The sequence below is a fragment of the Mirounga leonina genome, unplaced genomic scaffold (assembly GCF_011800145.1).
Source record: "Mirounga leonina isolate KUSES-001 unplaced genomic scaffold, KU_Mleo_1.0 Mir_127, whole genome shotgun sequence".
NCBI classification, from domain to species: Eukaryota; Metazoa; Chordata; class Mammalia; order Carnivora; family Phocidae; genus Mirounga; species Mirounga leonina.
In genome coordinates this window covers 70,855,620-70,879,614 of record NW_023270316.1, presented here as the reverse complement: position 1 = coordinate 70,879,614, position 23,995 = coordinate 70,855,620, and the positions used below count along the sequence as shown (strand labels likewise).

The 23,995-nt window shown below is 46.3% G+C and overlaps 1 long non-coding RNA gene across 1 annotated transcript in view; it reads right to left on the bottom strand.

Annotated features, from left to right (window-relative positions):
- Nucleotides 1-3,158: 3,158 nt before the first annotated feature.
- LOC118009540 overlaps nt 3,159-23,995 on the bottom strand; it is a 42,744-nt gene continuing 21,907 nt past the window's right edge. The window contains exons 4-6 of the long non-coding RNA XR_004678969.1: nt 21,594-21,686; nt 11,828-12,223; nt 3,159-3,185 (exon numbers count right to left, since the gene is read on the bottom strand). This is a non-coding gene — a long non-coding RNA (uncharacterized LOC118009540). The remainder of the gene's footprint in view (nt 3,186-11,827; nt 12,224-21,593; nt 21,687-23,995) is intronic.

The window sequence follows — 23,995 nt, the reverse complement described above, 5'->3', positions numbered from 1 at the left end:
GACGGTTTATTGTGAAGGGCATTATAGAGGATACAAATGAATGGTCAAATGGAAGAGATTCATAGAGCAGGGTATTGGGTGGAGAGAGGGCAGGGCTGTGGAGCTTCCACACCTCTCTCTGGGCAGGCCCCCCTCCCACACCTTGATGTGTTCACTGATCAGGAAGCTTTCCGAACTCCATCATTTATGGAGGTGGCATTACATAAGGATGATTGATTAAATCATTGGCCATTGGTGATTACTTCCATCTCTAGTCCCTCTCCCCTCCCAGGTCAGGGGATTGAGCTGAAAGTTCTAACCCTCTTATCACAGAGTTGGTTCCTTGGGCAAACAGCTCCCAGCCTGAAGCGATGAAGTCACTTCTTTAGCATAAACTCAGGTGTGGTCGAAAGGGGCTTGTTATGAATAACAAAAGAAACTCCTCTCCCATCATTCAAGAAATTCCAAGGGTTTAAGAAGATCTTGTACCAAGAACCAGGCATGAAGACCTTTCTTTTTAGATCACACTTTCACAGAGGGCTGCTAGTTTTGTCCTTGGAGAGTCGCTTTGGGACAAAAACAGCCTTTGAGGATCCTCTGATCTCTCTTATTTGTTCCCTTATATCAAAAGATAACCGACTGCATGTTGATTTGGTTATTTTACCATCGAGGTCCGTCCGGTCCAGTCTTTGGCAAAAATGTGAAGCAGCTATTTATAGCCCCTGTGTATTGGCCACTCACTCCGTGCCACCTCTCAGGAAACTCAGCATTCACAGAGGTTTCCCAGATGGCCAATAAGTCACGGCCCTGAGGTTCAAACCCAAATCTCCCTCTGAAGCCAGGGAGAGAGAAGAGATTCCCTTAGGATTCACAGCCCATGAGTGAGTGACTGGGGGGAGAAGGTGTGTGTCCAACTGTTCCTGAAGACGTGGGACAAAAGGGGTAAAGAAGCTCATGGAGCCGGCCCCAGGCTGCAGGAGGTCCTAGACCCCACGTACTCATTAACAGCGTGGTACAGGTAGAAAAGGAAAAATGGAATCACCGAGTGTTGAGGTGCAGGTTGAAGGCATCAGATTACCAGTAAGACAAAGACCTGGGTGGGGAAGGCTGCTCCCAGCTAGGTTTCCATCAGCATCCTGAGCACCAGGCATCAACACAGTGATGCGCCCCACATGCTAGCGTCCACGTCTCACCGCACCCTCTTTCCGATTCAGAGGTTGTAGGAAAGAAGCCCCCTTGCTTTCTCACTGTGCCTCCTCACCCCAGCTCCCCACCACGCTCCAACAGAGACTGCTCTTCGGGAGGGAATTAACAGCCTAAGGAATCCAACATGCCCAGAGAAAAGACAAACACTGTGGGAAAATGTAAGTTATATTAAGATAAATTTAGATATGGCTTTTACTGGAGTTTTTTTTTCTCACCCAGATTTGGTAGTTTTAAGATCCTAATTTTATAACCTCGGTCATGGGGAGAACCTCGACTCATTCCTGTCACTTTAAACAGCCTTTTATAGCCTCAGCATCTAGAGTACATTTCCTCTTCTTTTTCAACATATCACATTTCTTGGCAGAACCATCTAGCAGAAAGCACCAAAATTTTTATAATGAGGATAAAATCAAAATTTCACACATCAGATTTGTCTTGTAGATTGTTTCTTCCTGCTACATCTTTCCCTCTTTTAACTTTATTTTAGTAGCCAACAATTTTAAATTTGATCTCGGCATTGTTCAATCATCTTATAGATTTTTGTTGCCAAAGGGCATTTGCTCTTTGCTCAGACTTTAAAGTTGCTACACTGAAAGACTTTGCCAGTGTAATCACTCAGGAGCTCGGTTGTACTCAGGCAGTTGTCACCTCCCACTCGAATTCCGGGGGTGAGCTCCGCAATGGCCTCCCCGCTCTTCCGGTCCCAGTTTAACTTGGCTTCTCGCTAAGATTTTTCCATTTTAAAATGTGTGCTGTGCTCTTGATTCCAATGTAAAGGTTGTTTGTGATTGCCTTTAGGAGTCAAGATCGAGTTCAAACCCAAAATACTGCAGGAGCCACAGAAGGACCCTCTCACTTAACTACCCCACCAGGCCAGGAGGCCCAAGAGGCCTTTGCCTCTTCAGCTGAGTCACCATGGTCCCCCAACCGTGCTTTTTCCCCCTGAAAATGCTCTCCCGGCTCTGCTCAGTGACTAACTCCATCACGAATGTGACCCAGTTTGTTTGGCAAGATGTGATTTTTTTTTTTACTCACGCTGCTTTTCCTGGTCACGACTCTCTCTCTCTCTCTCATTCTCTCTCTCTCTCGCAGGCATTCAGCGACTCCCTCTCGGCACCCGGCTGGCCCTGCTGCCCAGCTGGATGGATGGCTTTCTCCCCAGCTGTTCCCTTTGCTGCCCGCCCTCCTGTCTCCAGCAAATCCATATTCCATTTGCTTTTCTGCAGCCTTTTGATACCTCCAGAGTCTCCTTAAAATAGATAAACACTAATCTCCAAGGGAAGTTGCAGGGCAGAGCCCACAGATTTGTACCAGCTCAATAATCTGCTCTAGAAGGCAGCTGGAGGAAAAGCAGAACAACGGGAGTCACTATGTACAGGGCTTTTCATCATTTACAGAGCACTTTTTTTTTTTTTTTAGAGATTTTATTTATTTATCTGAGAGAGAGAATGGGAGACAGAGAGCATGAGAGGGGGAGGATCAGAGGGAGAAGCAGACTCCCCGCTGAGCAGGGAGCCCGATGTGGGACTCGATCCCAAGACTCCAGGATCATGACCTGAGCCGAAGGCAGTTGCTTAGCCAACTGAGCCACCCAGGCGCCCTACAGAGCACTTTTAACTCACGTAGTGTCACTTAATAATATATGTGATCACCGATGGCGCAGGTATAAGTGGTCCTTCCATTTTTCAGGGAGGAAACCAGGGCTCAGAGAGATGAAGGACTTGTCTATACAGTAAGGGAGACGACCAGCACTTGAACCTGCCCTTTTTAAAAACTGCTGTATAATTTACATTCAACAAAATGTGCAGATCATCATTGTCATTTGCTGAATTTTGACAAATGTATATGCATGTGTAACTACCTCCCAAAAAGGATACAGAACATCTCCACAGGCGCCTGAGTGGCTCAGTCGGTTAAGCGTCCGACTGTTGATTTCAGCTCAGGGTCGTGAGTTCAGCTTCAAGCCCCACGTTGGACTCTGGGCTGGGTGTGGAGCCTACCTTGAAACAAAACAAAACATTTCTATCACCCAGAAAATCCCCTCAGGTCCTTTCCCAGAAAACCCTCAACGGCTTTCTGATCTCAGCACCAGAGATTAGTTTGCCTTGAACCTCAGTCTTCTGACTCCAAACTCCGTACCCCATCTTTTCCATTACACAATGTTGTTGCACCTTTGAAATTACCAGAATGGACACTATGGGTCGCACCTGGCTGGATTCTATGGACACAGGACTTTGGGAAGCCGGACCATAGTCTTTCAGCTGAAAAAGCTGGTCGACCGGTGGAGTGGACCTCAAGGCTTGCAGTTTCTGGAATGCATGGAGAACGATCCCCAAACTCCATAACGACCCCATCTCTCAAGCATACCGTGAAGTTAAACTACACTCACCGCCCTCCGGCCTCAACAGCACTTCTGGGACGCGGGATTACTGAAGGAAAATTGTTATAAGGTATAAAGGAGAGGGATGGGAATCCAGCTTTGAGTTACAAACACCAGACCTCAGCCGTGTGAGTTACAAACACCAGACCTCAGCTGACACTTCTAGGACCTCCCCGCTCAACCTTGACCTCCACTGCAGCACCTGCAGCCACCAGCTGCAGGCGAAACCCTGAGTTCTTACACCGGACTCTTCACTCGACTTTTCATGCCCATCAGGCATGTGTAAGCTGTAAACGGGGAGTTCTGCAACTGGAGGCCTCCATTTTAGGGGGGAAAAAAAAACAAAAGGAAAGAAAGAATAATAAAAGCCAATTCTATGGCTTCGAAGGCTGTGCAGTAAATGGCGCTAATTTGCTGAGTCACATTCGGTAGTGTTCCTACCAGGCTTTCATTAACGAAGGGATACATAATACAATTAACCTTATCTACTTATCTGCCCACAGTTTTGTGCCAAACTCTTTATTCACTCTGGTAGGTTAACTGGTTCCTCTTGGATCTTGTTTATACACAGCAGTGTGCTGGTGAATGTTTAACAGCTGATTCTCCGGGAGAAAAAAAAAAGGCCATGACTCGATCTGGATGGTGCGTGATTCGTGGGTGGCCCTGTCCCCTCTGCCTACTCTCCCAAATTCTCCCAGAGCGGTGTTCTCTTTTCAAAAAATGTATCGTACAGGCGAGAGTTTGCAAGGTATTCCATTTGCTCCTGGGTTGGAATCTCCAAATCAACCTGTAAAGTCACTTTGAAGTGCACGATACACATAGGCCAGCCGGAGATGAATTCCCACCTGTCCCCATTCCGGGGAATCTGAATGGCCAGCCTCCACCTTTCCTTTCTTGCCTCGGTTAACAGCTAGTCTTGAAATGCTTTCAGAATCTCTCTAAACATCCAGCTTGCTTTCTTGCCTTGTTTTGTTTTTCTCGTTAGAAGACCAACTGCAGAAAAGCACAAAGCATGCAATCATTTCCTGCTCCCGGATGAGCATCGACAGCCATGCACAGAGGAAAAGGATGTCAGGAAGAGGCTGCGGCCTAAACAGGAGCCAGGAGCAAATTCTAGGGTTAATACATCTTGGGAAGGCCCGCCACTCTGCCATCATAGTCCTCATCTAGAAAGCCAAGACAGGGAGGTTTGCAGGTTCATCTGCAAGGAGTCGTGAGGTGGAGAGATTGCTTTTGTTTTTTACGTTGGGGCAGCCTGGGAGCCGGGCTCCTTGCTCTACCGGCATTGACTGCTCCATGCTGTTCTCTTTAACCACGTTAATTAGCGCTCGCCACATCATGTCTTTGCTCCTTCTTCCCCCAGAACTTGACCTGATTCCGCATGACCTTTCCCAATTTCATCTTCATTTCCTGTCCCAACTTGCCGTGCTCTCTGCTTTCTGCCCTGGGTTTTCTGTGCCACACATTTCTCTTGCAGGAGGGTTGACATTACATTTTTAAGCCTTCTGAAGACTTCAGACATTTCAAATAATTACCCAAGCTTCCTGTCTGTCTTGGTCAGCTCAGTCTCTTTCATGCCGTACGTTCATTAGATTCTTCATACAGGCACTTTACTGACTGGTAGGCGGAGATTCAAAGACATCCAAGAAGAGGTCCCAGCCCTCGCTGATTTTGTAATCCAGGAGAGGGGATAAGAATAATATCTCCGCTACATTGATGGCTTTCTGTCAGGCAGTTTCCTTCATGGGCCTCATGATAATCCTTGAAATAGGCAGTAATGGGATTCTCATTTTAAGTATGTGGTAACTGAGGCTCAGAGAGGTTAAGGAATTCACCAAGGTCACACAGCTAGTAAATGGTGAAGGTAGTTATGAGTTGAAGGTTCTAGCCCAAATGATTCCAAAACCTGAGCCACTTACCACAGAGGGACAGACTGAGGACCCAAGTAAAAACACTACAAGGGAGAAAGTGCCGATGGCAAAAACGAAGCAGAATTTAAGGGTTGGGTGATTTTAGAAGTTGGAGATGGAAATCAGAGGGGCTTCCTGAAAACCTTTTCTTTGTGAAGAAGTGAGCTCCCTGGCCCTGAAGGTACTCAGGTGGAAATCGGAGCGCCAAGCAGTGCTCTTGACCAGTGCCTGAATCTGGAGGAGGCCTCTCTCTCTTTGTGAGACCTTCAGTCCTTGATATAATATGTTTTTAGCAAACGGCCTATGAGTGGAGCCTAGAAGCAAGGCTTCTTGTTGGTACAGACTGGGAAGGGGGGGAGGGGGACGTGTTCAGGGTAGAAAGAACCCAGGGACCAAGTCCCCACAGCTAGAACACACAGAGGCAGCTTTTCATTTTGAGTGGGGTTCTCAGATCCCATAAAGCTCGCCCATTACTTGGGTCAAGAATATCTACATAAACACAGCTGCTGTTTGACAGTTAAAGAAGAAATAAATGTCATCATTGAAGTCAGTGGTTCTCAAGGATTTATTTCGTAAGCTGGACTCAGGGGTTCTACGAGTAAAATGCAATGATTGCGGTTTTTACCGATTTTCAGGGAGTGATGGAATCGCACTCTTGTCCCAAAGGCACCACAGCCTCAGTATACGGCACCGAAATTTGTCTCCTAGATTTTCCTTAAGACTTTGGCAACTGCTACCACTTGTCTGCCAGTGAACACTTATATGATAAAACAAATAAATGAGCACAGCTAACAAAAATTAGCAGAAAAACACAGAAATCACCAATTAGGCTTGGTGTGACAGCTTGATTTTTTTTTTTTTCATGGACAGTTGGTGGTAAATTTAGATTGCATACATATATTATAGAGTCATACTTTCTGCCCGTAAAATTGTCTGAAATCATTTAATAGAGATAAATATGTCAATATCTCATGGTGTTCTAGAAAGAGCACCATGGCTTCAGGTGCTCCCCCTAGCCTTCCTGATAATGCCGGGTGAGTGAGTGATGATTCTGTAATTGTTTTACTGCAAGGTGAGCAGTAACGTGTAGAAATTCTCCATGGTGGGACTGTACCCCTGTTAGGCTGGAGGACGCTTTGAAGTGTTGGTGGAAAACAGTTCAACTTAGGGGGACAAAGTAGAGGGAGGGTTCCCGAGACTTTTCTCCAGTTAGTCCTGCGTCCTCTAGAGCAGGGGTTCTCCGCCTGGGAGGGATCACCCCCAGGAGTTTTTTTCAAAATGGACCCACACTGCCCCCTCCCCTGAGGACAGGTCCCAAGCCTGTCACAAGCCTATGACCTGTGAAAATCTCAGCGCCGGCACGATGTGAAGAGGCCCGACGGGTGTTTTCCTGCCTTCACCTGCCCGAGAACCTCTGCCTAGACACCAATGACCGGAACGTTTCATGATGTTTCACCAATAGTTCAAACGTTTCCATTTTAAAGAGCCCCCTTGGCTGGCAGGGGACTGCGACGCCCCTCTCCTCCCCCAGCCCACCCTTCTCCCCAGCCCTGCATCAGAACCAGCATTGGGACACAATGTCTCAAGCCCGGCAACAGGCCCACTCTGTCCGATTCTCCTGTAAAGCCAGCGTAGACTGCAGCATCTCTGCCCACAGGAGTCTGCTCTATTCCGGAGCCCTTGAGCTGCACAGCCGCTGGTGCCTTGCGCTGGTTCCGCCCCAAGCCCAGGCTGCCGGAAATGCCACAGTCCTTTCTCGGAGCACTGGTCTGCTCCCCGCTGAGCCCATCTCCCCTCCAAGGTTTCAACAGTGCACTAGATGCTCATGACATTAGCGCAGGCCTCTGGAACCGCCTCTGGGACCCTCTCTTTAAATATCCACCAGGCACCTCCAACTCAACATTTTCAAGACTGACCTCATCAGGACGCCTGGGTGGCTCAGTTGGTTAAGCGACTGCCTTCGGCTCAGGTCATGATCCTGGGGTCCCGGGATCGAGTCCCGCATCGGGCTCCCTGCTCGGCAGGGAGTCTGCTTCTCCCTCTGACCCTCCCCCCTCTCATGCTCTCTCTATCTCATTCTCTCTCTCAAATAAATAAATAAAATCTTAAAAAAAAGACTGACCTCATCATCTCCTGTTCTAACCTAGCTTTTTCCCTATAACTTCCAACTCAGTGGGAGCACCACCATCTTCCCAGCCACCCAAGCTAGAAACGTGGGAGCCTTCACCAAATTCTTTCTCTCCCAACACTCCACCCATGACCAATCAAACATCGAGTCCTGCTCAGTTTATTTAGCTGCCTTTCCTATCATCATAGTCCTGGCTCAAGCCCTCATCCTGTCTGAATTCACTACAGCAGGTCTCTCTGACTCAGCCTCTTCTCCCCCGAATCCCATCCTCCATACTGCTGTCCGAGGGATCTATTTACAAAGCCACTCATATATCTAGCGATACTATTATTGCTGGAGAGCCAAAGAAGCCTGAGCGCCTTCCTCTATTACACGTGGCCCTGTCTCCCCACCTTTATCCCCTACCTTGCCTTACCTAATATTTTAAGCCCCATCAAGACAAAACTGCTCATCTCTTAGCTCCCTGTTACCTTCCACCTCCTTCTGCCTCAGAGGCTGATGTTCGGTAGGTATCACCAGCTGCCTCTGATCTCACCACCTCCCTCCCAGAATTAGAGGTCCTTCCCAAAGGTCCCATGATCCCTCATGCTTGCCTCTGGATTACCCTATTGATTTGTATTTTCTGTTTATCTGTCTGTCTCTTCCAACGAACATTGGGGGCTTAAGGGCAGGGACTGCACTTTCTACTATCTTCGAATTGCCAGCCCCTAAAATAGTGCTTGGCCGGTCATGGAGCAGAATTACACAGAGGGTAAAAATCTAAAGCAAGCTCCAGCATAGGAGTGTTGGCATCTCTAGTCTTCCGAGAGCAAATGCCAGTCACAGCTACCCCCAAACCTATGCAAGCTGTCTCATCCCATGGGCATCTCTTTACTATTAAAACACCTTCCAGAGTCTCTAAGACAGAGGCTTGGGGGAGGACTCACACTGCTTTCTCTCGATCAGCCCCGATCATCCTTCTCAGTCTCCAACTTCGAATGCAGCTGAGATACTCAGAGGACCCAGGACTCCGCCCCAAGCTCTCCTTCCCAGGACCGGAAGTCACCTAAGGTTCTCCATCACCTCCCTAGTCAAATGCACACAGACGAAGTGTCTCCTCCTTGTCACAGCAAGCCCCATCAAGATCCCCCCGTGTTCTAAAGTGCCCCCCCACTGGCTTGGCACGATTTGGCCACAATATGGCGGCATCTTACCATCCCCACGCTGACTGATGCCTTAACACCTTTACCACATTTCTGTTTGCTCCAACTTCCTGAGGCCACAGAGAAGAGACTTACCCTTGGAGAAGTAAACAGTACTTTTAGGCCTTTAAAGGGTCACCCATGACGCTTAGCATAATATCCAGAGAGGAGAAACATGGCTTCTGGTATGAGAAATTGGCTGTGCGTTCCCTGCTGGTATTTACTGGATAGTTACCAAGTACACGGCACTCACCAACTATCTTACAAAAGGAAGTTTAATGTCATAAATAAGAACGTGCGCTCCATAGTCAAGCTTGGTTTCAAATCCCAGGTCTGCCCCTCAGTAGTTGCGTGACCTTGGGCAAGTTACTGTCTGTACCTTTCTGGGCCTCAAGTTCCCATCTGTCAAACGGGGGTGATAGAAATAGCGCCTCTGCCACAGAACTGCTCTGAGGGGGAAATGAGTTAGTGAAGGAACAGTGTGAGGGCTGTCATTCGTTGTGTGTGGCTGTCATTCATACGCATTAGCTCGTGGACTCCTCACGACTACCTTCTGCTACAGATGAGGACACTGAGGCTTGAGATACGAATCAGACCCGGGCCCAGCATCTCCAGCATCCACATCCCCACATGCACAGGCTGTGCCCTGCCTGAATCCCCTCCACTGTGAAGCCAGCCTCCGTTCCCAAGGGTTAAACCGAGGAAGATAGTCCGCATCCTTGTATAGATAATGCTTATCTTTCTAGTAGGAAACATGCCCTAAGCTAATTCAAAAGTAGGAAATGTCTCAGACTAAAATACCGTTCTTTTTATAAGAAACAAAAGCAAACAAACATCCTTGCCAATTAACACCTGAGCAAGCCACTCCATTAACAGGAAATTGATATGGTGGCAGAGCGGGAGCTCAGGGTTCCAAGTTCTGACTCGGGGTTTTCAACAGGCACCTCCACTCTGCCCTGGGAATAGCAGAGAGCGGAGCGCACACACAGCCAGCGGCTGCAGATGGGGCACCCGTGTCTCCAGCTGCCAAAGGTCGTCTGGCAGGAAGCACGTTGGTGCCCCGGCGGTTCCTTGGACCATGTGACCTAACTGCCAGGTTATACTTCTGCAATTACAGCCCCCGGGGACCAGCCTGAAACAGACATGGGTTGCGATAATTTAGAAAGACTAGCGCAGTAGCTCTGGTACAAGGCAAAACTTGGGAAGGAGAAGTTTACTTTAGTTCAGGTCTTGTGGTAACAAACAGCATGATAGACAAAAATATTGCAGCTGGATGATTAATGAGGCACGGGGACTTTTGCATGTGGCTTTGAAAGATTATAAATACACGGGGCTCGTCAAGCAACGCCAGTCAGTTACAAATTATGAGTTGTCTTTCAGGTGTCCTTTTACACCTCTCGTTTTGAACAGGGCGAGCAAACAACTCTCAATCCACCAGCTGGGGAGTTCCAAGCACGCCACGGAGCATCGGGACACACCTTTGCCCAGGCTGCAGGTTATCGAGAGACGTTCAGTTAGGATTCAACCTCAAACCTTCCTTCCCCTAACTGCATGCTTGGGTGTCCATTAGAAGGCTTGGTTCTGACTGTTCAGTGTTCAAGGATGGTTCCTTCATTAACACTTCTTAGATCCCATTTTTTTGCACGAATCACCAGTCATGGAGATGAATGGCTATGCGGGCCATTACTTTTAAAACGCAGGAAATGTATTTGTGTTTGGGGAGGCTTATTGCTACACTCAAGAATCCAGTATTAGAAGTCGTTGGCTTCCAGAAAGAGAACATTCTAGGGCGTCTGGGTGGCTCAGATGGTTAAGCGTCTGCCTTCGGCTCAGGTCATGATCCCAGGGTCCTGGGATCGAGTCCCGCATCGGGCACCCTGCTCAGTGGGCAGTCTGCTTCCCCCTCTCCTTCTGCCCCTCTCCCCTGCTTGTGCTCTCTCTCTCTCTCAAATGAATAAATAAAATCTTTAAAAAAAAGAGAGAGAGAACATTCTACCACAAAGATATGTCTGAAGAAAATAACTACGTGGCAGCAATCCACAGTGTGCTGTGTTTATAGGATAATCATGACACCTGCTAACCAAGGCTTTGTGAGATTTCGGTCTTTGGTGTGAGATAAATACACACACACACAACACACACACGCCCCAACGGTAAGCATATATGCTGTGCAGCTGAAAATCCCAGTCCTTCATAATGCAAAAGACACTTGAGTCATCTGAGACTCAGCGAGAGTCCACTTCTTCCAACATGAATCCTTTTACCTTTTAAAAATTCACAACAGTCCATTTTTAGTTTACCTGGGGTCTTTGTAATTAAACATTACATTCATCTTAATTAGGAAAAAGAAAGTCTCTCTCAAGCTGAGAATGCATCTTCCCTTCAAGTCTGAGAAAAATACCATTTGATTGCTTTTGTTTTCATTTCTCTCCCTTAAATGTGTATTGGCCAGAAACATTCCTGTTCTTGAGGCCAGTCGGTTGAGCAATATCTGGTCAGACCACCTTTACAACACATTTCTATCTCCTTGTTGCATTTCTCCCATAAAAACACAGTATTAAACATTTCATAACCTGTGGGGCTGGTGTCCGGCGAAGTGGCCAAGCCAGAAGCTGTTTTGAGAACTTGCCTGGCCAACTGGGCAGTACCTGAGCGGCTGTGTAAGCCCTCACCCACCACCCCTCTCCACGCTGGTAGGCTGTGTAAGTTAACAGCAAATAAATACCCCACATTGCTTCCCATCCGGGGAGGTGGGTGGGGGGGCGGGGAAGCAAAGACTCCTGCCCTTCTTCTGCTCTTATTTACAGCCTCTACTAGTTATCAGATAGAATTTTCTTAGAGAAGATGGGACAACGAAATAAACTCTGGTACCAAAAATACCCACAGGGAATCAGAATTACTAAGAATAGGCCATGATTTTTGTTTTTGCGTTCAAAGAAAATGTGGCCCAAGGCACGACCATCCACCCAGCCGCATAAGCCAGGAACCCTAAAGTCACCCATGTCCTTGCCTCTTGGCTTTATCCCTGCATCCAGGCACCCACCTCGTCTTGTGGAGGGGACCTCTCGCCAGCCCTGGAATCCACCCATGGTCTTCATTCCCTTGCCACTGCTCGCCTGGATGGTGGTGTCTCTGCTGGCCGTCCCACCTTCCCCTGTCCCTCCAGCCCCAGCTGCAGCAGTGAGGGCTCCAGATGCAAAGCCACCCAGGTCTCTCTCCTGGCGGGGCTCCCACCGCCTACAGAGTCCCAGCTCCTTGGTCTGGCATGCAAAGGCCTGCCCATGGTGCTTGCTGCCCCTCTTCCAGGCTCTTAGCACTGCGGACGCATCCCTGTGATTGAATGCATCTCACTGTCTGCGATCAGATGTGCGTGATGGCCTTGCCTCCTTGACTGTAAGATCCTTGAGGGCAGGTGCTGTCTCTCTCAGATCTGTATCTCCTACACCAAACAGGGGAAGTGCTCACTTAGTAAATGAATGTACAATATAAAAAATAATTTTTATACCCCGCCTTATTCTAGACAGAATTTGAGATGGCCAATGAGTGGAATTTACAAATAAAATCTCTGCTCCTCTAAGACCGTCCATATCCTGAGAAGGTACACGTGTTCATGAGCATAAGCAAACAAGCTACGAACCTGTGACCATCCTCCGTGCTCCTCGCTAGAAATAGTACCAATTGCTGCCATTTGACAATACATATCAAGCACTTAATATTACATCCTCACAGGTCTCCAAGGCAGAGTTTTCTCTTTTTACAGGTGAAGACACTGAGTCAAGGAAACGTTAAGAAATGTGCCCAGAGGGACGCCTGGCTGGCTCAGCCGGATAAGTGTCTACCTTCAGCTCAGGTCATGATCTCAGGGTTCCAGGATCGAGCCATCAGTGGGACTCTGCCATCGGTGGGGAGTTTGCTTCTCCCTCTCCCTTTGCCACTCCCCCGGCTCGTGCTCTCTCTCTCTCTCTCAAATAAATAAATAAAATCTAAAAAATTAAAAAAGAAAGAAAAAGAAAAAGAAATGTGTCCAGAGTCACACAACGTGTCAATAGAGAGAAAAGAGTTGATCCTGGAGACCTATTTCCAAATCCTCCGCTCCTTCCGCTGTGTCATGACGCCTCTCTGTTTAAAGCTTGGCTTCTGACACTATGAGCGCTGCCAAAATTTTAAAAGCAGTTTGCTTCTGTCATGGTCGGCAAAGGCTGTGGGTGGCACTGCAGTGTGGCTTTAAAGGAAGAGGCTGGGAGGAGTTATCGCCTGAACCCTGAGCACGCCTGGCCTTTCTCCCCAGCCCGCACCTCCACGCTCCCAGGCAGGAGGACTGAGGAAGCCTTGGAAGCTGACTAAATGACACTTTGACCTGAACTAGTGGTAGAGAACAGGCAATTTGACTGTTTGCATCTATTGCCCACTAATGCCAGTGGAAACCACTGGAAGAGCTGCAAGCCGCCCGGAGAGACGGTTCACTCCAAATCGTTTTACAGCTCGTTCGTGGAAGGCTATCAGATCTTCCTTCCAGGAATGGCCTCGGTCTCAGAGCCTCTCAAGACAGAGGGGCCACACCTGGGTTCCAGTCTCTGCAGATGAGCACTGGGAGGGAAGGAGTTGGGGAGAGATCACAGTGACCCAGAATCCAGGTGAGCCCCGGTGACACTCCCACAGGGGGATAGTCAGAGGCAGACCCATCACTGCAAAATTCTGCTCCCCCCAGTACGCCTAGCGTGTTCAGAGAGCCCACCTCACTGTGGAAAAAATCGGAGCGAAGACCCCAGACAGGAGCCCGGCAGATTTTATCAGCAGGGCAAACTCTCAAGCATGGCACATGGGCATGCTGGAGGCGGGTGACTGAGGCTAGCCCACAGGGGAAGGAGAAGGAAGAAGGGCCCGCTGAGGGCCCGCTCTGTGCCGGGTCCTAGGGCTCAGGCCCTGTACCAGAAAGCAAGGTGAAAAATACAATCTACAGGGGCGCCTGGGTGGCTTTGTCAGTGAAGCGTCTGCCTTCAGCTCAGGTCATGATCTCAGGGTCCCGGGATCGAGTCCCACGTCACACTCCCAGCTTGGCGGGGAGTCTGCTTCTCCCTCTCCCTCTGCTGCTCCCCCCACTCATGCTCTCTCTCTCTCTCTCAAATAAAATAAAATCTTAAAAAAAAAAAATACACTCTACAACAGATGCCTCACTCAAAACCACCCCAACCTCTCCTAGCAAGATTTCCTAGGCACTAAAGTCTGGGATGCTGAGTCTTTGTTTTCCCAACTCCCTGGCCCTAGGGATTCCACAAGTAACCTTAGGTCGGTTATGAAAATAGCAGGCTACCCCAGGCAGATGCTCTGGTGTGCAGTGCGGTGTGGGCGCTGTCAGCGTCCCCCCTATACTGCCCCTCTGGTTACAGACCATACATGCAGGCCTGGTCCGAGGACCCAGCGGGGGTCCCTCTGGACCAGCCCGGAGGGTCCTTGGCTTCCTGCAGGATGGAAATCAGACATAAGCCAGCAGGAAGTGAGAGCAGAGTTTATTGAAGATAAAGAGAGAGCAGATATAGCAGAGTGTCTGGGGGACTCCGAAAGGAAAAGGAGAGAGAGTCTCGTCTTTGCTTGGGGTCTGGGGTTTTTCCTGAAAACTGTGGCCTGGGGTACATGTCTTCCCAGGCACCCAGGAACAGAAAGGAGTGTTTAGGTGTCCTCTATAAATCACTTATGCCCTGGAGCCAGGGGTCCTGGTGAGTCCATGGTCTTGGAAAAGCTTCATGTGGACCCTGCCCAGTCACTCTTTAGATCATATCCATGGTGCTGGAAGACTCCAAAGAAATCATTAACTCCTTGACCTTTACAAGGAGTTAATGTCATACCTGATCTGTTCTATAAGGTGTGTGTAAGGCGGGGGTGCAGGTCCTAGCAAGAAGAGAAGCAGGAAAAGGAGCAAAAAAAGCAGTTTTTCCTGAGGTCCCTGAGGTTGCCCTGTCTCACACCGAAGTGGAGATGCTTTGGACCGTCTCCAGCAAGGGCGAGAAAGGCACTAATGTCTAGTCAGTCTCCGACCCCTGGGTACGGAGCGGCGTCCGCACCGTCTCCAGCTTGTGCGGGTTTCCGGCCTGCAGCAGAGGCAGTGGGCCTTGGGGCTTGGCAGTGGAAGCAGCAGGTGCAGCAACTACCTGGCCAAGCCAGTTTTGCAGTGTGACTCTGGGCGTTGTGTCCAGGATGCCCAGTCTGGAGCCCTTATCACCATCCTGTAACCCAGCGGTTCCCAAAGGGCGGCCTCTGGCACAGCTGTATCAGCAGCGCCTGCGCACTTGGTAGAAACGCAGATTCTCGGACCCCGCACCAGGCCCACTGAATCAGAAACTCCGGCGCGGGGCCCAGGAACCTTGGCTCTAACAAACCTTTCTGCAGATTCTGATGCGCGCTGAAGGTTAAGAACCTCGCTACGAGGCAACAGCCTATAAGAAATCCATTCCCGCTAAAAGCAATGAGAGCAGAACTTGCTGTGGGCAACTTAAGCCGAATTAGATCAGTGCCTGCCTTCATGTTGTCCATGGGGCAGACACCCAGTTTTCACAAAATGCCATGATGTTCTGGATGAAAACAAAACAGGGCACTTCACTCAGTCAAGAATGGTGAACTCCCAACTATTTTTATTATATATGCTTCCCCAAAATTTTTGGACGTGTATCCTCAATAGTTACACTTATTTCTAAATTTTATATATACTCTGTTAATATATAAAACACATATAAATAAAACCTTAACAGATGAAATTTCTAAAAATGAACATAAATAGAAGTCCTAATGCTTTCTAATGCCCCATGGGTGGGACTTCAGTGATCAATGGTCTAGAATGTAAGAAGACCTTCTAGCAGAATAGCAAAATTGAAGAAACTGAAATGATGGTGCAGGCTATGTCTGTGGAACCGTAAGGAGGTAAGTAAGAGCGACTGGAAAGAAGGAGGGGGTAATAGGATATGATGATGGTGAAAATGACGACAATGATGAGCACAGTAGTAATTACCGAGCAACTAACCTGGTCATTTAGCTCAGAAAACAACACTGTGAAGTAGAATGTTTACTCCCACTTTTTGGGTTGGGAAATTGAGGCTCAAATGTCTCCAGTCTAGTAAGTGGCAGAGCTGTGTTTTGAAATCAAAATCTGAGTCTTTTGACGGTCAGTTTCTGGCTTGGGCTTCTGTATGGTTGGAAGAGCCATTGGCTGGGGTAGAAAATTCTAGAGGAGGGACAGGGTTGGAAGGAAGGTGATACATTTTCTTTGATGTTTGAGGTGTCGGAGAGATATCCCAGTGGAGCTTTGTAATAAACAACTTAATACATGAATCTGCAGAATGTAAGTCTGGCTGCAGATAAACATTTGGAAAACTTCAACTTCTTACAGTAGTTGAAGATACTTGTTTTGGTATGATCACCTTGATGGCAAGGAGCAAGTAGAAAGGGAAGGGGAAAGAGATAAAGGAGAGGGAGGTATTGAACGGAGCAAGCTTTTTGATGAGCTAGGAGGGCAGGGGATGGACAGTACTAACAGGATCATTAGGTCTGGACAGGAGGAAGGACAGAAACCAGACGGACCCAGGCTTGAACCCTAACTCCAACTCCTACTAGCTACCCTAATATGGGAAACACAAAGAATTTCTCTACCTTCACTTCTTCCTCCGTCAAATGAGGACAAGGACAGTATCTCTACCGGATAGAGATCTTCTGCAGACGAAATGAGAAATGATAAAAAGTGCATAGTGTTTGGCCCATAGAAAGAACCCAGTATTTGTAACTATAATTACCTGGTCATTATGATAATTGGTATTGTTCTCCGAGCTAGGAAGGAAGCAGGTAAGGATTAGTGCAAATGTAGAAAACCTTATTGTTGGGGGAGTATAACAGTTATGGAAGGTCTCAGCTGATGACCTCTACTTTTGGGCCAAGCAAGGGGCAAAGTCCAGAACTAAGAGGGAGTGAGAGAAGCAGAGGCAGGGTAGGGGCTTGAGCAGAAGTGCACAAATTTTAAGAGCCACCTTTGGAGATTCAGAGAGGAAATTAATTAAGCCCACTCAAAGGGATCTCTGAGTGGCAATGAGGGCGTTAATGATTAGGCTGTTTACAAAGGACATTCAGAAGAACAAAGTTGGAGAGCTAACACTTCTTAATTTCCACACTTACTATAAAGCAACAGCAACCAAGACGGTGTGCTATTGACATAAAGACAGACAAAAGTATCAGTAAAATAGAATAAAATGTCCAAAAAGAAACCCATACATTTAAGGACAACTGACTTATGACAACGATGCAAAAGCAATTCATCAGAGGAGGAACAATCTTTATAACAAATAGTACTGACACAATTCAACACCCACATGCAAAAATAAATAAATAAATAAAAGAATTTTTATTCATACCTCATACCATATAGAAACATTAACTCACAACGGGCTATAATCCCAAATATAAAACCTAAAACTGCGACACTTTTTGAAGAAAACATAGAAGAAAATCTTGGTGACAAGATCAGGCAAAGATTTCTTAGATGTGACACCAAAAGCACAGTCTATAAAAGGAAAGGTTGATAAATTGGATTTCATCAAAATTAAAAATTCTGCTCTTTGAAAGACGCTATTAAGAGAATGAAAACACAAGTCACAGGCTAGAAAAAAATATTTGCAAAGTCTGTATCTGATAAAAGACCGGCATCCGGAATACATAATGAACTCTCAAAACTCAATCGTAAGAAAACAAATGACCCAGTTAAAAAATAGGCAAAAAGATCTGAGCAGACATGTCATCTAAAAAAAGATCTATGGACGGCAATGCTACTCAACATCATTAGGGAGATGCAAATTAATAGCACAATGCTATGCCACGACATTCCTACTGGGATGGCTAGAATCAAAAAGCTCAACTATTCCAAGTATTGGCAAAGATGCAAAGGAGACAGAATTCTCATAGACCGCCGGTGATGGTGCAACATGGTACAGCCATTTTGGGAAAAGTTTGGCAATTTTTAAAAGGTTAAACCTTTTAAATCACCTTCCATATGATCCAGCCATTTCAATTCTATGTATTTTCCTGAACAAAAAGAAAGCATATGTCTACAGGAAGACTTATGCATGCATGTTTATAGCAGCTCTATTCCGAATCTCAAACAATTGTAAGCCAAAAAATTGATTAAATCTGGTGAAAAAGGAGAAAAAACCCCACTATGGTTAAAAACAAAAACTCAGAACCAACTAAAATCCAGGTCAGGGTTTTGAAATCCCTATTTTAGGGCATTCCATTCCAATAACTAAGAGATTAAACCCCCATTGGAAAACGATAGGGACCCTCACAATCATCAGAAAAGCTATTACAATTATTTTCCTACGTTTAAAATAAAATAACATGGATAAGACAGTAAACAAAGACAATTTGGTAATCACGTTGTATCATTAATCAATGAAAATTTCTTTTTTATTAGAAAGAAAACTAAACAGGCCTTCAAGAGTCCTTTTGCAGGTGAATGGAGGGACTCTGGCGAACGCATACCATGTAATACTACTATTGAGGGCGCCTGGGTGGCTCAGTTAAGCGTCTGCCTTTGGCTCAGGTCATGATCCCAGGTCCTGGGATCAAGCCTCGCATCAGGCTCCCTACTCCACAGGGAAGCCTGCTTCTCCTTCTCCCACTCCCCTGCTTGTGTTCCCTCTCTCGCTGTGTCTCTCTCTGTCAAATAAAATCTTAAAAAAAAAAAAAAAAATACTACTATTGAAATACACCACCACCTGGATGAATCTCCAGATAATTAAACAAAGTGAAAGCAATTAGACAAAAAAGAATGCATGCTATATGATTCCATTTATATAAAACTCTAGAAGTGGCAGATTAATCTCTAGTGACAGAAAGCAGATGCAGTGGTGGCCCGGAAAATGGGGAAGGAGAAGGGAAGGACAGAAAGAGTACAAGGGAGCTCAGGGAAACTTATTCAAGATGACAGGTATGTTCATTATCTTGATTGTGTTGATGGTTTTATGAGTGTAGAGAGATGTCAACATTTATCAGATTGTACACTTAAAGTATGTACAGTTTATTGGATGTGAGTTATCCCTCAGTTAAGCTGTGAAAAAGAAAACAAGCAGACTCGCTTTACATGGTGATTTTTAAAAAATCGGGGCCCATTAACTTTTGTGAATGGAGGGATTAAAATCACAGCGCAGTTATGATTGAACCATGTACTGTCGGCTAGGGCTGCCATGAGAAAGAAGCACAGACTGGGTGGTTAAGCAACAGAGATTTATTGCCTTACAGCTCCGGAGGCTAGACGTCCAAGATCAAGGTGTCAACAGGGTTGGTTGCTTCCAAGACCTGTCTCCTTGACTTCTAGATGGCCACCGATATGGTCTTCCCTCTGTCCATGCACCTGTGTCATGGGATTAGGTCCCACCCAAAAGGCTTCCTTCTAACTTAATCACCTCTTTAAAATCTCTGTCTCCAAATACAGTCATATTCTGAGGTGTTGGGGGTTGGGATTTCAACATGAGGGAGGTGGCACAATTCAGCCCATAATAAACACTGTTTTCCATTTATGTTACAGCACTTACCACACCGTTTATTTAGATGTAGCCTAATTTCTTTGAGAATATTCTAGTGATGTGAATTGCATGATTAATAGAAGAGAGAATTTCTTGAATTAGCAGGTCTACTGAACTACCAAAAGCTATGCCTGAGTCCCTAAAAACCCCCCAGACAGACGAGGTAAACCGGCAGAAGGAAACGTGATCTTTTGTGAGATGGTTGGGAAGGAACACGGTTGGAGACATAAAGGAAGGCCTGGAAGTTATTCGTTCAAATAACAGGCAATCGGAACAGGAAAAGAGACAGGATCACAAAGTAGCTTTTTCTTTATCCTCAGGTCCTGTCTTACCATCAGCCGGCTTGGGTGGACCCAAATGGACTGCAGGGTCACCCCGACCCCCAAAGGCAAGTCCTGACTTTACAATTTAAGCAAATGGCCAAGTTTGCAAGCAGAGCTCCTTCCTTGCTATGGGGCCAAACCGGAAGCTGCTGCCTTTGTGAACCCCCCCTTTCTGTTGATGCCAAGGGCAGGAAATTCAAGCCAGAGTTAGGCCGGTGGGCGATCAGGTGTGATGTAAAGCAGGATGCTCATTGGACAACCACCTGCTGAGTGGGGCCCAAGTGTGGGCCTTTGAAAAGCCCCAAGTGGCTAGTTCACACACTGACTTGCAAGTGTTTTTGTTCAGATAATCAAACAAGGCTCAATTTAGAATTTGCATGGGTTTCTAATTCCAAAGCTTTCTTGCTGTGCCTGTGATGGCCACTTCCTCTATGGGCTGGGACCCTTGGACTTGCATGTGGAATGGAGGGGGCTGGGCCTCGGGGGAGTCCTGGGAAAGGAACAAGTGTCTTCTGGGCTTGAGCCAAACTGCTTGTAAAGTGATAACGTGGTCAAGAGATAAACAGCATCCTTTTGGCCGTTAGGTACGCACCTTTACCTTGTACTACAACTAAAAGAATCCTAGTTATTTTCCAAAGTTTTCTTTAGAAGAAAAGGTAAATTATGTGCATTTAGTTAAATGTTTGACCATCTTTCCATACTTGACTGAAATACTGACGTGGATGATTAGGAGGCTTAGAGGACACACCCGTGCCACCAATTTGGGCAAGTCATGGTGCCCTCTGAGGCCTCTCTTCACGAGGAACCGTTCTTTGATTTCTATTTAAACCCGACAGAGCAAATTAGGAGGTAGAAACCTACCTGGTGTTTGAGCTGGACACGAGATCAAGCGGACCACTACAGGGTTATGATTATTAAGGATTATTATTTTATTAATAATTATTATGGTGACCATTTATTGAAGAGCTACTATGTACCAAGCACTATTCTAGACTATAATCTACATGATTTCATTCTCACCACGTTAAGAAGTAGATAATAATATTCACCATTTTACATTAAGAAAATGAGGCTCAGGGAAATTCCTTGCCCAGGGACCCACAAATCTTAAGCAGCGAAGTTGGATTCGGACTTAGATTCGTCTGATTTCAAAGCCCATCCTGTTTTCACCACCTCTCGCTTTTCTGGAAGACGGCTCTAAAATATATTTTGGACTGTACTTGAGTGTTATTTGGTGAGTTATCTTCGTATGTCTATTTAGATTGTAGCCTCCTTAGTAAGAAAAGATTGAGTCCTCTTCTGGCTTTTGCTTAGCAGAATACACAAATTTCATACATTCAGAATGTTACTTAAGAGTCTGTACCTGACCTTCATCAGAGTAGTGTGCCAACGTCAAGCTCCTGGTTTTGACAATGTACTATTGTCTATAAGACTATTGTTGGGGGAAGCTGAGCAAAGGCCACATGGGAACCCTCTGTACTATTTTTTTGGAACTTTTCATGAGTCTTACACTAGTTCAGAATAAAAGGTTTTTTAATGTTATTTCATAATGATCATAAAGGGCACCGTGCTGGTATAGTACAAACAAAATTAGGCAAGTCAGGTCCCAGGTTCGAAAGCTGTTCTTCCCTACTAGTTATGTGGCTTTGTACAAGTCATCTGTCCCCAACTGAGGCCCAGCAAACGTGGTATTCCAAGTCCCATTTTAGCATTAAGAGTTATGATTTCCGATATTTAAAAAAATACATTCTAGACTTCCTTTTTAGGATGCAAGAGTGAATATCACATCTAACTTGCTTCCTCCCAAAATACACTAAAACTACAGTAAAGAGATTGTTTACAGACACACCCCACACAGGCAGGCGGGACAGGAGAGGAAAAAACAGCAACAACATATGAGAAGCTAGGAAGCAGGTGATAAAGGACTTACCGGCCTTGAGTTGGCAGTAGATAAAGCGAAGAATGAGCTTGTTTCACACTAGAGAATCTTCAAAAAAACTCAGGAACCAACAGCACCAGGTACCTTTGGAAATGGAGGCACAAACAGGGTGGCTAAAATAGGACTGGGTGAAAGCCCCCAGAGACACACGTCTCTAGCTTCCTGCCCCCACTCTGTACACGGGGAGACTACTTTTACCCCATCTAACCATAGCTTAGAGATTTCACCCTCCTAAGAGTGTAAAATAGAAGTCTGTGGACTGGGAACTTGGACGCACTGTGTCAAAACCAAGAAGATCAAATGACAGTATACACAATGAGTGCCAGGTGCTGAGACCCCCGGCTCTCCTTCCCCAACTTAGCTCCCAGAACTTTGGCCACCAGACATTAAGCTTCCAAGCAGGAGACTAAAGTTCTGCACCGGAGAATCTGACCAGTCCCAGAGAAACCACCCAAAGATACTAAAATTAGGGAATGTTCAACAAATAGTCCACCCAGCCAGCTCACCCCACAGTGAAGCTCACAGTCAGCAAACCCCTGCCTTAACCTCAGAGCTTCCAAGTTAACTTGTTTGTTCTCAACTCTATCATGGACATAGCTGTACCACAAACAGAAAAAAAAGGCAACCTGGAGTCTATGCAGGGAGAAGAAAACTTTCCCCCAAATCATTAATGTCCTCAAAGAGATGACAGAAGATCAAAGTAAGAAGACTGGAATGCTATAAAAAAGAAGGAGAGGGGTGCCTGGGTGGCTCAGTCGGTCTGACTCTTGATTTCGGCTCAGGTCATGATCTCAGGGTTGTGAGATCGAGCCCCACATCAAGCTCCGTGCTCAGTGGGGAGTCTGCTTGAGGATTCCCTCTCTCTCTCTCTCTCTGCCTCTCCCCCACCCCCACTCCCCCTCTCTCAAAAAAAAAAAGAAAGAGAAGAAACGTAGAGAACAACCGCCAAAAGAGCTCTTGGAAACTAAAAACAACTGCACAGATGACAAAATAGAGAGACTAGAAAATAAAGATGATGGTAAATATCCCAGAAACTATAGCAAAAAGACAAAGAGATGGAAAATGAAGGAGAAGAGGAAAGTAGAGGATGAGTCCAGGAAGTCTGACATTTAAATAATAGAAGAAACCTCAGAAAGAGAGAAGAGAGAAATAGAAGGAAAATCATGGACAAAATTATTCAAGTAGTTGTCCTAGAACAGGACATGCCATTCTAGAATGAAAGGGTCCTCCAAGTACCCAACACAATGGATGAAAATTGTCCAAGGACATCATTGGGCAATTTGTAACCACTGGGGACCCCTTGGGAACAAAAAATGATCCTAGGCGTTTCCATGAAGATGAAATAGATCAATTACAAGGATCAGGAAACACACTGACTTCAGACTTCTAAAAGCAAAAAGACAAAGGACAGAGGGTCTAGTCTGGGTACGATGGTGAACACACCCTCTGCCTGGACTCTCCCATGGATTGCCTTTATAAAACCTGGGCAGAACGATGCAGCATCTCTTCAGAGAATCTGAAAAGTAAATGGCAGCAGGCAGATGGAGAAAGGAGACCAGAATCCGGAGTACCACCAAACCAGCAGTATGAGCATCATTTTTTCTTCTGGAAGACCCAGCTGTGACTCAAGTCAGTGTGAAGCAATGGCAACAGACACTTGAGGTGCCTAATGAGTGGAGTATTATCCAACAATAAAAAGGAACAAATAATTGAATGGCTGACCCCTGGATGCATTTTCCTAAGTGAAATAAGCCAGATCCAAAAGACTATTACATAATTCCATTCATTGCACTTTCTGGAAAAGGCCACACTACAGGGACAGAAAGCAGATCAGTGACTGCCAGGGGATGAGGTTCAGGGAGGGGTTGACTGCGTGAGGGCAATTTTGTGGTAGAATTATTCTGTGTCATGACTGGTGGTGGATACACAACCCTGTGCATTTGTCAAAACCCACAGTCTCTCTCTCTCAACAAATAAGATCTTTAAAAGGCGGCGGGAGGGGGGTAAGCTGGGTGGCTCAGTCAGTTAAGTGGCTGCTTTAGGCTTAGGTCATGATCTCAGGGTCCCGGGATCGAGTGGGGAGTCTGCTTCTCCCTCTGCCCCGCCCCCAGCTCATGTACGCACTCTCTCTCTCTCAAACAAATAAATAAAATCTTAAAAAAAAACCCACAGACCTGTATACCACAAAGTGTGAAGATTGTTGTATGTAAATTTAAAAAACCAAATGAATCAGGGTATGGGAGGGAGCCCAAAAGGAATACACACCATAACAAATTAACCTAAGTGTATTACAAATTACTAACATAACCACACTGAAAGGGGTGAAGAAAAGAACTTTGGAACTTTGGGAAAACAGTTATTTTAACAGGAGACTGTAAGGCTTAAGACAAAAA